Here is a 15,938-nt window from a genome sequence, read left to right as displayed (position 1 = left end):
GAGCGCTCCCAGGTGAGCGGGCAGGAGTCACTGGACAGGCAGGTGGTCACAGCACGTGACGGCAGAGCCTCCAGGTAGGCTAGCAGCAGGTAGCAGATGTGCGCTCCCAGGTGAGCGGGCAAGCTGGTCCTTAGACAGACTGACAGGAGTAGTAAGGCAGACCGTCGGACCTCAGGCTAGCAGGCAGGTAGCAGAATATCAGGCAGGAATAAGACAGCAAGCTGGCAGGAATCTGGCAGGTATCTGGCAGGTAACTGGCAACGGGACCTGAGGGCTGAAGCAGAGTAGTGAACAGTGCAACAACATTGCTCGGGCACCTCCATTTTGGAGTAGGTGCCTTATATATGGTGAAGTCCTCCGGCCATTGGCCGGGGACTCCTTAGGACGGCGCGTGCGGCCCCTTTAAGAGGGAGGGAGAGCGCGCGCGCCCTAACCACAGTGGCCGGGAAGGAGCGCGCGCTGCCAGCAGAGCGGGAGGAGGACGCCGGGCACGAAGCAGAGAGGTGAGGGGAACAGCGTCCCTGCCTAGCAGAGGGCAGGGACGCCGGCGCTACAGTACCCCCCCCTTTAGGCCCCCACTTTTTTAGGCCAGACAGAAATTTAGCAAGGATGAGCGGGGCATGGATGTTCTTCTGGGGCTCCCACGTTCTCTCCTCAGGACCAAACCCCTTCCAATCTACTAGAAAAAACGTCTTTCCTCTTACCCTTTTGGTGGCAAGAATGTTCTCTACCTCAAACTCGTCCTCAGCAGAAACCGGAGCAGGAGGCGTACCTGTAGACTTGGAAAAAGAGTTAAGTACCACAGGTTTGAGGAGAGATACATGGAAGGAGTTAGGGATCCGTAAGTTGGCCGGGAGTTTCAATTTATAGGCCACCGGGTTGATCTGACTGAGACCTCCAGAGGACCGATGAACCGAGGCCCTAACTTGTAAGAAGGTATCTTGAGTCGGACATATTTAGATGAGAGCCAGACTTTATCTCCAGGACGAAATTGTGGAGGATCCAGGCGTTTTTTGTCAGCGTGTCTTTTCATCCGTTCGGACGACTGAAGGAGTGCGGATCAGGTACTCTCCCAAATGGAGGAAAATTTGCTAACGAGAGATTCCGCAGCCGGGTTGTCCACGGAGGTGGAGACAGGAAAAGGAATCCGAGGATGCTTACCGAAGACTACAAAAAACGGGGATTTGGAGGAGGATTCGCTCTCGTGATTGTTATAAGAGAACTCGGCCCATGGTTGGAGATCCACCCAGTCTGAATGATGGGCATTAACGAAGTGCCGGAGGTAACTGGTCAGGTTCTGATTGATCCGCTCCACTTGACCATTGGACTGTGGGTGGTAAGCGGAAGAGAAGTCCAGGGTGACGTCTAGCAGTTTACAAGTGGCTCTCCAGAAGCGTGAGGTGAACTGTACCCCACGATCCGACACGATGTGGAGGGGCAGGCCATGAAGATGAAAGATGTGACGAATAAAGTCTTTTGCTTGCTCGGGTGCAGACGGGAGGCCTGGCAGGGGATCGAAATGAGCCATCTTGGAGAAGCGGTCAGCGACCACCCAAATGACCATACAACCGGCAGAGACTGGGAGGTCAGTTATAAAGTCCATTGCTATATGATGCCAGGGGGCAGCAGGTACAGAAAGCGGAAGGAGGCGACCGGCTGGCAGATGTCTCGGAACCTTGTTGCGGGCGCAGGACACACAGGCAGAAACAAAGTCTATTACGTCCTTGTGCAGGGTAGGCCACCAGTAGTGCCGGGTAATAAGCTGGAGGGTCTTTTTCTGACCGGCGTGGCCAGACAGTTTAGACGAGTGACCCCAGTGAAGGATCTTCTCCCAATCAGGTACTGATACGAACGTCTTTCCGGGAGGGAGACGATTTAGACTCACGGGAGCCACCTGCATTACTCTGGCGGGATCGATGATGTGTTTCGGATCTTCCTCGAGATCAGACACCAGAAAGGATCGAGACAAGGCGTCCGCCTTGACGTTTTTGTCAGCCGGGCGAAAATGAAGAACAAAATCAAAGCGAGCAAAAAACAAGGACCACCGGGCTTGGCGCGGGTTAAGTCTCTGGGCATGCTGGAGGTAAGCCAAGTTCTTGTGGTCAGTGTAAATTATTACCGGGTGAAGAGCCCCCTCGAGCAGGTAACGCCACTCCTCCAATGCCAGTTTGATGGCCAATAACTCTCGGTCTCCTATGGAATAATTGCGCTCTGAGGAGGAGAAGAGTTTAGAGAAGAAGCCGCAAGTTACCATCCTCCCGGAAGATGATTTTTGAGTAAGTTCCGCTCCGGCTCCAGAGGAGGAGGCGTCAACTTCCAGGAAGAACTGCTTGTTGCCGTCCGGGCGATGCAGCACCGGGGCGGAAGAGAAGGCCTGTTTTAAGGAAAGAAAGGCCTCCTCTGCTTCGGGCGGCCACTCTTTGGGATTAGTACCGTTACGGGTGAGCGCGGAAATTGGGGCAGTCCGGGAAGAGAAGTGCGGTATGAAGAGGCGGTAGTAGTTGGCGAAGCCCAGGAACCGCTGAATGGCCTTCAACCCCTCCGGTCGAGGCCATTTCTCGATGGCAGACAGTTTCTCTGGATCCATTCGTAGGCCGTTCTGAGAAATAATGTAGCCCAAAAACGGAAGCGAGGTCTGCTCAAAGAGGCACTTCTCGTATTTAGCGAAGAGGTGATTCTGCCTGAGCAGGACCTGACGAACGTCCCTCCGGTGAGTCTGGAGATCCGGAGAGAAGACCAAGATGTCGTCCAGGTACACCACTACGCAGGAGTAGAGAAGGTCCCGGAAGATGTCATTGACCAACTCTTGAAAGACGGCAGGAGCGTTACAGAGACCAAAGGGCATTACCAGATATTCATAGTGGCCGTCCCGGGTGTTGAATGCCGTCTTCCATTCATCCCCCTGACGGATACGAATCAGGTTGTACGCCCCACGGAGGTCCAGTTTGGTGAAGATTCTAGCCCCCCTCAGACGATCAAATAACTCCGGAATGAGCGGAAGGGGGTACTTATTCTTCACCGTGATCTGGTTAAGGCCTCTATAGTCTATACAGGGACGGAGAGAGCCGTCCTTCTTTTTGACGAAAAAGAAGCCTGCTCCCGCCGGGGAGGTAGATTTCCGGATGAATCCCCTGGCCAGATTCTCCTCAATATATTCGGACATCGACCGGGTCTCAGCAGCGGATAATGGATAAATACGCCCACGGGGAGGAGTAGTACCAGGTAACAGGTCGATAGGGCAGTCGTATGGTCTATGAGGGGGTAGTGTCTCTGCCTCCTTTTTATTAAAGACATCAGCATAAGACCAATAAGGAATCGGAAGTCCAGGTAGATTAGCTGGGGTAGGAGAAGGACGGACGGGATGGACGGGAACCAGACAGGTCTTATGGCAGTCCTGTCCCCAGCGAAGGACTTCTCCGGTCTGCCAGTCAAGCACGGGTGCATGTCTCTGGAGCCAAGGTAGACCTAGCAAGAGGGCGTGAGAGAGTCCAGGCAGAACATGAAAGGAGATACTCTCAGAATGCAGCATTCCCACCTGCAGAGTAATGGATTCGGTGATGAGTTGGATGGGGCGTGGTAAGAGACCCCCATCCACGGCAGCAACAGACAAGGGTACAGCCAGAGGTTTGGTGGGGATGCGGTATTTCTCTACCAGGGACTGTGAAATAAGATTCCCGGCTGCTCCAGAGTCAAGTTGGGCTAGTTCGAAATAACGGTTCTCCCCGCAGACAATTGAGACTGACAGCAGCAGAGATGGAGAGGATTTATTCTTGTCTAGGTCGACCTCTCTCAGCGAACCTAGACACAGGCGTTTCCCGACCTCTCCGGGCAGGCACGGATCCGGTGCTCCTTACTGCCACAGTAGAAGCAGCTCCCCTCGGCACGGCGTAAGTCCTGACGGGTTTTGACCATCTTGGTCTGGTCGACCTGCATAGGCTCAGGAGAGTGTACCTGGGGAGAGACGGATTTCTGAAAAGTAGGAGCTAGACGTGGAAACCTCCTCTCACGGGTGACCTCTTTGGCACGCTCCTGGAACCGTAGGTCAATCCGGGTGGCAAGAGTTATTAGGTCATCGAGAGTGGTAGGAATGTCCCGACCGGCAAGTTCATCTTTAATACTGCCGGACAGACCCTCCCAGAAGACGGATACCAGAGCATCGTTATCCCAGGCCAGCTCCGAGGCAAGGGTACGGAACCGTATGGCATATTGGCCCACGGTGAGACTTCCCTGACGGAGGCGTAGCAGTGATGATGCGGATGAGGTCTTCCGTCCGGGTTCGTCGAAGACTTTCCGGAAAGCCATGAGAAAGGCAGGCAAGTCGGACACCAGGGGGTCTCCTCTCTCCCATAGAGGATTTAGCCAGGCCAGGGCCTCCCCGGTGAGATGGGACATGATGAAGGCAATTTTGGCCCGGTCGGAGTTAAACTGGTGGGACAGGAGTTCAAAGTGCAGGGTGCACTGATTTATGAAGCCCCGAGCCTGGGCGGAGTCGCCTCCGAAGCGAGGAGGTGCAGAAAGCCGGGGTCCGGGGTAGGATACCATGGTATTAGTGGACAACGGAGCTGCCGGATTGCGAGTCATGGCACTGGCGGAGGTTGCTGGCGGAGCAGTCAGAGTGTCCAGGTGAGAATTGACATTCCGCAGGTGACCCAGGATGGACTCCTGTTGGGACCTCTGACGGGACAGTTCATGACACAGGTCCGAGAGCGAGGGAGCTTGGGTGTCACCGGGTTCCATGGCCCGAGCAAACTGTAACGGGTCTGGGAGGCGGAACCTCTGAGCTACTATACAAGGGGGCGGTCCTTGTAAGGGAGCGGGTGGCGACCAGGCAGGCAGTCACAGCAGGTGACCGGGACAGTCTCTAGAAGAACGGGCAGGAGGTCACGGCAAGTGACCGGGGCAGTCTCTGGATGAACGGGCTGATGGTCACGGCAAGTGACCGGAGCAGTCTCTGGGTGAACGGGCAGATGGTCACGGCAAGTGACCGGGGCAGTCTCTGGGTGAACGGGCAGATGGTCACGGCAAGTGACCGGGGCAGTCTCTGGGTAAAGGGTTGGTACGACCTGTGGCGGCTGATGGTAGACGTGAGCTCCCAGGTGAGCAGGCGAGAGTCTCTGGATAAACGGGTGGTCACAGCATGTGACGGCGGAGCCTCCAGGAAGACCAACAGACAGGCGGCAGATGAGCGCTCCCAGGTGAGCGGGCAGAAGTCTCTGGACAGGCGGGTGGTCACAGCACGTGACGGCAGAGCCTCCAGGTAGGCTAGCAGACAATCAGCAGATGAGCGCTCCCAGGTGAGCGGGCAGGAGTCACTGGACAGGCAGGAGGTCACAGCACGTGACGGCAGAGCCTCCAGGTAGGCTAGCAGACAGGCAGCAGATGAGCGCTCCCAGGTGAGCGGGCAGGAGTCACTGGACAGGCAGGTGGTCACAGCACGTGACGGCAGAGCCTCCAGGTAGGCTAGCAGGCAGGTAGCAGATGTGCGCTCCCAGGTGAGCGGGCAAGCTGGTCCTTAGACAGACTGACAGGAGTAGTAAGGCAGACCGTCGGACCTCAGGCTAGCAGGCAGGTAGCAGAATATCAGGCAGGAATAAGACAGCAAGCTGGCAGGAATCTGGCAGGTATCTGGCAGGTAACTGGCAACGGGACCTGAGGGCTGAAGCAGAGTAGTGAACAGTGCAACAACATTGCTCGGGTACCTCCATTTTGGAGGAGGTGCCTTATATATGGTGAAGTCCTCCGGCCATTGGCCGGGGACTCCTTAGGACGGTGCGCGCGGCCCCTTTAAGAGGGAGGGAGAGCGCGCGCGCACGCCCTAAGCACAGTGGCCGGGAAGGAGCGCGCGCTGCCAGCAGAGCGGGAGGAGGACGCCGGGCACGGAGCAGAGAGGTGAGGGGAACAGCGTCCCTGCCTAGCAGAGGGCAGGGATGCCGGCGCTACAGACACCATCAGACAAAGTTTTTGCCTAAAGCCCCCACCACCCCTCCCCACACCTACTCAACCCTCCTCCTCCAAAACTACATTCTCCACCATTTCTGAAGATCAACTTTCCTCCTTACTCTCCAAATCACACCTCACCACCTGTAAACGTGACCCAATCCGGTCCCACCTCATCCCAAACCTTACCACTATCTTCATCCCAGCCCTAGCCCACCTCTTCAACCTGTCACTAACAACTGGTGTCTTCCCCTCATGCTTCAAACATGCCTCAATCACACCCATCCTGAAAAAGCCCTCCCTTAACCCATCCTCTCTGACTAGCTATCGCCCCATATCACTTCTCCCCTATGCCTCAAAACTACTGGAACAACATGTCCATTCTGAACTGTCCTCCCACCTCTCCTCCTGCTCCCTCTTTGACCGCCTACAATCTGGTTTCCGACCGCACCATTCTACTGAAACTGCACTGACTAAAGTCACAAACGACCTACTAACCGCCAAATCTAAGCGACACTACTCTGTCCTCCTCCTCCTAGACCTGTCATCTGCCTTTGACACAGTGGACCATTCCCTCTTACTCCAGACTATCTCATCTCTCGGCATCACAGACTTGGCCCTATCCTGGATCTCCTCATACCTAACAGACCGGACATTCAGTGTCTCCCACTCACACACCAACTCTTCATCTCGCCCCCTATCTGTCGGTGTCCCCCAAGGTTCAGTTCTAGGACCCCTGCTCCTCTCCATCTACACCTTAGGCCTGGGACAGCTCATAGAGTCTCATGGCTTTCATTATCACCTCTATGCTGATGACACACAGATCTACCTCTCTGGTCCCGATATCACCTCCTTATTAACCAAAATCCCACAATGTCTGTCTGCTATTTCATCCTTCTTCTCTGCCAGATTTCTAAAACTTAACATGGACAAAACAGAATTCATCATCTTTCCGCCATCTCATTCAACCCTCCCAACTGACCTATCTATCAACGTCAATGGCTGCCCACTCTCCCCAGTCCCTCAAGCTCGCTGCCTTGGTGTAACCCTGGACTCGGAACTCTCCTTCAAACCACATATCCAAGCCCTTTCCACTTCCTGCCGACTCCAACTCAAAAATATCTCCCTGATCCGCACATTCCTAAACCATGAATCTGCAAAAACACTAGTGTACGCCCTCATCATCTCCCGCCTTGACTACTGCAACCTCCTGCTCTGTGGCCTCCCCTCTAACACTCTCGCACCCTTCCAATCTATCCTAAACTCTGCTGCTCGACTAATAAACCTGTCCCCCCGCTATTCCCCGGTCTCTCCTCTCTGTCAATCTCTTCACTGGCTCCCCATTTCTCAGAGACTCCAGTTCAAAACCCTAACCATGACATACAAAGCCATTCACAACCTGTCTCCTCCATATATCTCCGACCTAGTCTCCCGTTACATACCTGCACGCAACCTCCGATCCTCACAAGATCTCCTGCTCTACTCCCCTCTTATCTCCTCCTCCCACAACCGTATACAAGATTTCTCCCGTGCTTCCGCCCTACTCTGGAACTCTCTACCCCAACGTATCAGACTCTCGCCTACCGTGGAAACCTTCAAAAGGAACCTGAAGACCCACCTCTTCCGACAAGCTTACAGCCTACAGTAACCACCGCTCCACCATACCGCTGCACGACCAGCTCTACCCTCACCTACTGTATCCTCGCCCATCCCTCGTAGATTGTGAGCCCTCGTGGGCAGGGTCCTCGCTCCTCCTGTACCAGTCGCTGTCACATTGTGTTCAAGATTATTGTAATTGTTCTTGTATTATACCCCTTTTTCACATGTAAAGCACCATGGAATAAATGTCGCTATAATAATAGATAATAATAATAATACATGTTCAAGCTCTTGCTGCATGTGCGGTGACTGCATATTACTCTGATCCAATCAGTTCTAGCGCTTAAGATTTGTGCACATGACATCTTTTAAATTTTGGTGAATACACCATATTTTTCAAGCAGAAGATGGTTCCTGAAGCATCTTCTTTGGCGTCACTTTGGTAATTTTTTAAGGGCAGCATTGAGGCTGCTTTTTTCTAAATTTCTATGTATAAAATATTTAGTAGCTTCAGAGTGGGATCTGCACTGAAGAATGGTCAGGTCGCTTAATTTAATCACTTTGTGACTTTGGAAACTTGAAGCAGAAAAATCTCAAAACACTGGACATGTGAATCATTATTCATTTTACCATTCTTTTAGAACTTTTTCAAGTTCGTTATTTAGCGGAATCTACATGACAAAGACATCATGTGAACGTACCCTAAGATGCCACAGAAGTTTATCATCATCTTAGTCAATTAAAAAAGTTAGAGGAAGTTAAAGGAAGAGAATCTTTACATGTTTGCAAGGCATTGATGAGTTTTCATTCAACCCGGGGGCTTAAATAAGGACTTCAGTTCTTATCTTTGGCATTGTCTAAAAAAGTGCAGGCAAAAATGCTTCGGAATACTAACTATATTCATAACAAATAATTAGTTGTATTTATATAAAATATATGAAAAAATCCATTTAAAAAAATTTCATTTTTAATCGTCACCATTAAAAAATGTTCTATTTTCTACCGTTACCATTGTAACGGCTTGTTGAAAAAAATATAACTTCCTATTTATACAGCATAGTGTATTAAACAAATATGACAAATTCATTTTTTTCCATTCCCTCCAAAAATATTGTTAAAATGATTCAATAAATTATAGGTACTTAAAATGGTTCAAATAAAATCATCAAAGGGCTTCAAAAAGAGACAAAAGGCATTTGAGGATTTAAAAAAAGGAAAAAAAATGCTTTGTTTTTAAAGGCAAAACAACCTCAATATTTTGGGGTTAAATTAATAGAAAGTGTGGGTTACACTAATTTCAGATGTGAACCATAATGTGTGAATTTACTGCAGAATACCTAATCTGAACTTAAAACTCATATATGCCTCTAATGTTGTGAGTTCAAGGCAGTCCGAATATTGGGGTCCATACATGAATAATGAAATGCAACTTTTCAAACCCAGTGTAAGAATGATTTGCACTCTTTCTCTTGCTGGATGCATCTACTCCACATGATGCCCAATGCCGCATGATTTGGACATCATGTTGGAGGCATTTCGGATGAATGCAGCAAAGCATTTGTTAAAGCTACATAGTTCAGTGGATGGAAAAACTGCGCCACAAAATCAACTAACTGATTAACAAGCAACTGATGAAAAGTTTTTATTTGTGTTTTGGCAGCTTTGTTTGACCTTTTTCTAGAATAGAAATCATCATTGTACAAAGGAATTGATAGTACAAAGGGTTAAGACATAAAATAATACCTCGGTTTATTGAAAGCACATTAAGATTAAAACACACAATAGGTTTCCTTCAAGCTCCTTAGTTTAGAGTCAGCAGATCTCACTCTTTGATACACTTAACACTTCACTTACCAATTTGTATCACTGAGCGATGCTGACGAGAACAGTACTAAGGTCCTATCTGCTTAATAGCTTTGATCACTAGTGTTGGTGTTGCAAGATAAGGGAATGTGTTAGGTAAGAGGCAGAAGATCAATATATTATAAAGAAACAATTGCTGCTGAAAAATGCATTACTTGCTCTATTGGCCCATCTTGGGATTTAACAGATTTTTTTCACATATCAGCATGACTTTCAAAAGTTTAATAGCTTCATAATATACTTTCAGCAAATCTTTAACCGCTCGTAAGATGATGCACTACATCCTTTTGAAGCCGCTTACTTTTAGAACATCACTATTTCTAAAAGTTTATATGGGTGTCAGGATGCAAGTCATCCATGATTTCCAGTCTGAATCACCAAGGTGATTTTGACCACAATAGAAAAATAAATGTGTGTAAAGCTGGAGCTGCTCAATTTTAATTATCATCACTTTGTAACCCCGATTTAATTCAACTATTGTGTTTATATTGATTTATGAAGAGATGGTGAAATTCCTTTGAAATCTGACATCATCAGGTTTACTGAATTTTTACCAAAACATTTGAACCACAAGTACTTCAAAACCTTCAATTTCTCTAACAAGATGTACAGTGGGTACGGAAAGTATTCAGACCCCTTTAAATTTTTCACTCTTTGTTTCACTGCAGCCATTTGGTAAATTCTAAAAAGTTAATTTTTTTCTCATTGAAGTAGACTCTGCATCCCATCTTGACTGAAAAAAACAGAAATGTAGAAGTTTTTGCAAATTTATTAAAAAAGAAAAACTGAAATATCACATGGTCATAAGTATTCAGACCCTTTTCTTAGCATTGAGTAGAAGCACCCTTTTGACCTACTACAGCCATGAGTCTTTTAGGGAATGAAGCAACAAGTTTTTCACACCTGGATTCGGGGATCCTCTGTCTTTCTTCCTGCAGATCCTCTCCAGTTCCGTCAGGTTGGATGGTGAACATTGGTGGACAATCATTTTCAGGTCTCTCCAGAGATGGTCAGTTGGGTTTAGGTCAGGGCTATGGCTGAGCCAGTCAAAAATGGCAACAGAGTTGTTCTGAAGCCACTCCTTTGTTATTTTAGCTGTGTACTTAGGGTCATTATCTTGTTGGAAGGTGAACCTTCAGCCAAGTCTGAGGTCCAGAGCACTCTGAAAGAGGTTTTCATCCAGGATATAACTGTACTTGGCCGCATTCATGTTTCCTTCACTTGCGACCAGTCATCCTGCCCCTGCAGCTGAAAAAACACCCCCATAGCATGATGCTGCCACCACGTTTCACTGTTGGGATTGTATTGGGCAGGTGATGAGCCGTGCCTGGTTTTCTCCACACATACCGCTTAGAATTATCACCAAAAAGTTCTATCTTCGTCTCATCAGAACAGAGAATCTTATTTCTCATAATCTGGGAGTCCTTCATGTGTTTTTGAGCAAACTCTATGCAGGCTTTCATATGTCTTGCACTGAGGAGAAGCTTCCTTTGGGCCACTCAGCCATAAAGGCCCGACTGGTGGAGGGCTGCAGTGATGACTGACTTTGTGGAACTTTCTCCCATCTCCCTACTGCATCTCTGGAGCTCAGCCACAGTGATCTTGGGGTTCTTCTTTACCTCTCTCACCAAGGGTCTTCTCCAACGATTGCTCAGTTTGGCTGGACGGCCAGGTCTGGTGGTACCAAACTTCTTCCATTTAAGGATTATGGAGGCCACTGTGCTCTTAGGAACCTTGAGTGCTGCAGAAATTCTTTTGTAACCTTGGTCAGATCTGTACCTTGCCACAATTCTGTCTCTGAGCTCCTTGGGCAGTTCCTTTGATCTCATGATTCTCATTTGGTCTGACATGTACTGTGAGCTGTGAGGTCTTATATAGACTGGTATGTGCCTTTCCAAATCAAGTCTTATCAGTTTAATTAAACATAGCTGGACTCCAATGAAGGAGTAGAACCATCTTAAGGAGAATCACAAAAAAATGGACAGCATGTGACTTAAATATGAGTGTCTGAGCAAAAGGTCTGAATACTTATGATCATGTGATATTTCAGTTTTTCTTTTTTAATAAATTTACAAAAATTTCTACATTTCTGTTTTTTTCAGTCAAGATGGGGTGCAGACTGTACATTAATGAAAAAATTTAATTTTAAGAATTTCCCAAATGGCTGCAATGAAACAAAGAGTGAAAAATTTAAAGGGGTCTGAATACTTTCCATACCCACTGTATATAACGCTCTGAGGTCTCTCGGACTGTATTGAAACCCTTTTAAGTTTTATAATGCAATCACAGTCTAAGTAAGGTCAGTGAGCTTAAAAATTGTACTTTCAGAAAACTTTCTAAAATTTAATAGTACAGATGAATATAAGCAACTTTGTTATGTATCTTCTCTGAGAAATTTGCTTTCTTCCCCACTTATCAAACACTTCTCTTCCCCTACTGCTTGAACTTATGATTCTTTCTGAAAGAAAGCTCAAATCTGTCTCGCTCAGGCAGGACAACAGACTGCTAGCTACATATGGTGTAATGTGACACAACCTATTAAAACTATGGAAGATCAGACTGAGCTTTCTAACAAGTCTATTACCTCACTCCAAAGCTGATTTACATCCAGACAGCTCAGGACTGTTGTGTAATCTTCTCCATGCTGCTAATGCTTGTCTCTATGTTCTAAAAATGAACAAAGAGCAGGAATCACTCTGTGTGCTGTGCTTGGATATTAGAAGCATGTATGAGGTTTTTAAGTTCAGTTATGGGAGAAATCATCGCAGCTAGCTTCCTCCCCCAGCTCCTTGTGGATTGTGAATTAGAGAAAGAACATGCAGAGGGTAAAACTGATTGAAAAGCAGGATACAAGTCATTTAATGGCCAGAAATAGTGTTAATCCTTATTTACATGCACGTCAGGTCATTCTGAAAAGTAAGTTCTGAAAGTATGACCGCTTTACTCCTTAACTTTAAGAGCTGAGAGTAGATGAGTGTTAATCAAGAGCCTGTTTAACCTCTCAATGACCCTCAAAGACCAGGCCTAAAAGAGCCTTAAAGGGGTTTTCCCACGAACGAAAGTTGATTTTAATCAATAAATCTTGGAATAATAATAACTTTCACGATTGGATGTGTTTAAATAAAATGTTCCTGTGCTGAGATAATCTTATAAATGTGCCCCTGCTGTCTACCATGTAATGGCTGTGACACCACAGCTCCTGGGCAGGGGAGGAAGCAAAAGAGTATACAGACATTACAGCATGGGATCGCAGAGGACTTATTTTGTGAGGTAAAACATTTCACTGCCTGATTTTAAACAATGTTTTACTTCAAAGAAAGAATCAGATGTGATCCCCTGCTGAAATGTCTGTATAATCTTTGCTTCCTCCCTCCCCTGCCCAGGAGAAGTGGTATGATCAGACCGTGTTCCTGTAGGGTCAGACACAACCATTACACAGTACACAACAGGGGCACATTTATAAGATTATCTCAGTGCAGGGTCATTTTATTTAAACACATCCAATTGTGAAAGTTATTAGTATTCCAAGATTTATTGATTAAAATCAACTTTTGTTCATGGGAAAACCCCTTTAAAAAAATCTGTAAGTAGGATCAACCGTCCTAAGCCATATATATGGGCATGTAAGTTATAGGAAGCTGAATAAAATGATACCTTGATATCTGTGATCAGATGTCTTATTCCGGAGAAATCCACATTTTTTCATGAAAATATGTCTCCAGAGCTTATTTTAAATAAAGAAGGGTGATTAGTGATGAGCGAGCGTGCTTGCCACTGCTCGGTACTCGCCCAAGCATCTCACTGCTCGACAAAATCAGCGCTCAGCAAATATTTTCGGGATACTCGGGCGGAAGCTCGGGTCCCCGCTCCGCATTTTTGGCGCTCTTTAGACAGCCAATGAACATGCAGGGATTTCCTGTCACACACTGTAATGCTGTAGCCATGTTGGTTGTGGCATTACAGTGATTGGCTTGCCACACAGCATCATCGGGTCTATATAAGACCTGGTGGCCCTATGCTTGTCACAGTCTATCCCGGAAATGGGCCGTGTAGGGAGAGGTGCTGCTGAGTGAGGGACAGAATTGGTGGTTTAATTGTTAGGTATAGGAATTCCACAGCAAGATATATATCCATCTGAACTAACAGTCCTTCTGAGGACTAATCCAGCTACATATATTACTGGTGATAGCAGGAGTTGAGCAGGCAGAGTTTATGGACACTGTATACGGCACAATAGGGTCCATTGCACGTTCTGTCTACTGCTGTTACAGATATCCAAAGCCCTAGATATCAGGACTAATCTTTTTTTTGCTCTTAATCCTGATTATTTGCTTAAAAATCAATACAGTACACCATTTTACAGCTCCATTTGCTTGTTAGCAGAATACAGCCAGATTTTTTTGATTTTATTCGCATTGCTGCATTGTGGAAGCAGATAAATTTTCCATTATCAGACATGATCCCATATTACTGCGGTAATAATACAGACATTTTTTGGAGCGTGCCAAATATACTCCATTTAAAGTCAGCCAGCTGTGTGTTGTTGAACCTATTCACACATGGTCGCTGACTAATGCCACATCTATAAGGACACATCCTAAAACCGTGGTCATCAGACGTGATCCCATATTATTGCGTTAATAATCCTGAAATTTTTGAGAGCATGTCAAATATTATACTCCATTTAAGAAATGGCAGCTGTGTGTTGTTGAACCTATTCACACCTAGTCATTGACCAATACTAAGTGTACTACAAGGCCAGTAGCTAAAACCGTGGTGGTCAGAAGTATCAGATATTACTGTGGCAGTAATGCTGACATTTTTAGAGAATGTGTCAAATATTATACTCCATTTAAAGTATGCCATTTGGGTGTTAAAACCTATTCACAGTTGGTTGCTGACCAATACCATATCTGTGATCAATATTGTCAAAGTATTATGTCACTTTTACGGACTGACAACAAAACATACAAAAATTAAGCTAAAAATGGATTTTCCCGGAAGAAATGTTAAAAAACATTCTTTGCAGGGTCATGACTTGTATATAAGGCCAAATAAATAAAAAAAAAATATAAAAAAAAAATGCAGTATCTTTAATATAAAAATCAGACTCGCCAATGGAACCTCTTAATCCTTGCAAGCGTCAACGCAATGTTCACAAGGTAGACAGCAGCGATGGTTGGTCCCATAGACAATGAGCAAACTCCTTCATGATGATAGAGGCCACCATCTCCTTAGCTTGCTGGTACTTTTCTGTGGGAATGAGCTTGTCTCAAAGCAGCCAGGAATATCCAGTGAATGGCACGCCATTGTTTGTTATTAGCACCCAGTACCAGAAGCGAAGCCAACCACAATTTCCATACCTCAGGAATTTTATTTGGTAGACTGGCTCCCCAAACATTAGTTTCTCACAAAGGAGCAGAAAACACTGTGGAAGTAGGTGCAAGTTTCTCCAGCATGACCTGTTTGTTAGATACCAGAGGGAGAACAGAACTGGGCTTGGCTAAGGTGCCAGATTGCATCTTAAATCCTATAGATTGCTGGAGCCAATCCACAGTAAAAAAGCAGCCAAAGAGTGTCCGGGAACCTTCACACAGACTTTTCTTAGCCAGGGCTTCTTCTCGATGAGAGTTGTATTTCACCACAGCCATATTCTTTAGCTCGGAAGGACAAGCATAGAGGGAAACCATATCTACTCCGGTTGTCATTTGTCCCAGGAAGTCCTCTAATGCAGCTTGTTCCATAAGCAATGGCAGCTCATCCAACATCAGCTCACACTTCTCGGTGCTTCAACACACAAAGATCTTTACGCTTTGAATTTCATGACCACAGAGTTGGGCAATGACCTGATCTGCAACGCGTCCATTCTCTTGCACCAGTGATTCTTTAGAGCTCCTCATCCACTCGATGAGTCCAACTTTATTTTTCCTGTTCACAGAGTTGAGCCATATCTGACGCTCGCAGGCTGCACTGGCTGCTCCCTTCTGCTCCATGGCTCCTCTCCTGCAGTGTCAGGGTCTCTCTGAATAAATAAATGCTACAAAGCTGATTGCCCGCAGAGAGTCTGATCTTTGATTCTCCTTGTAAAGTCTCTTTCAATTCTCTGTCTCTATTCTCCTGCTATAGAGGTATATGTTCCATAAATAGTTCAAGTGTCCTTTGAAGTACACATCCACAGGTCAAGGATTAGAGAGGTTATTATTCCACAGGGCTCAGGTCTCAATTTTTGAGCTTTTAATCAATTTACATAGTTGGTATAGCAGGGGGCTCTTGTGAATAAACATCTAGCATATTATACAATTAGCATAGTAACAAACATCATTGTTTCAGAACCAAGAGAAGACAACAATCAGGGTTATACAAATACTGGTCTGTTCTTCTTGACCCACCACAGAAATACACATACATTCACATGTCAATACAAACACAATAGTGTATTTATCTTGGTTTAACAAATCTAACAGTTTGGCTGATTAAGATAATAAGCTGTTTTGTCACAGTAGTGGAGGGCCACAGTTAAAAAGGTCTTCTCTAGAATT

This window comes from Phyllobates terribilis, unplaced genomic scaffold, assembly GCF_046119375.1.
Source record: "Phyllobates terribilis strain yellow unplaced genomic scaffold, ASM4611937v1 Scaffold_9__5_contigs__length_417890890, whole genome shotgun sequence".
NCBI classification, from domain to species: Eukaryota; Metazoa; Chordata; class Amphibia; order Anura; family Dendrobatidae; genus Phyllobates; species Phyllobates terribilis.
The sequence above is the reverse complement of the archived record's forward strand: the minus strand, read 5'-3'. Positions refer to the sequence as shown.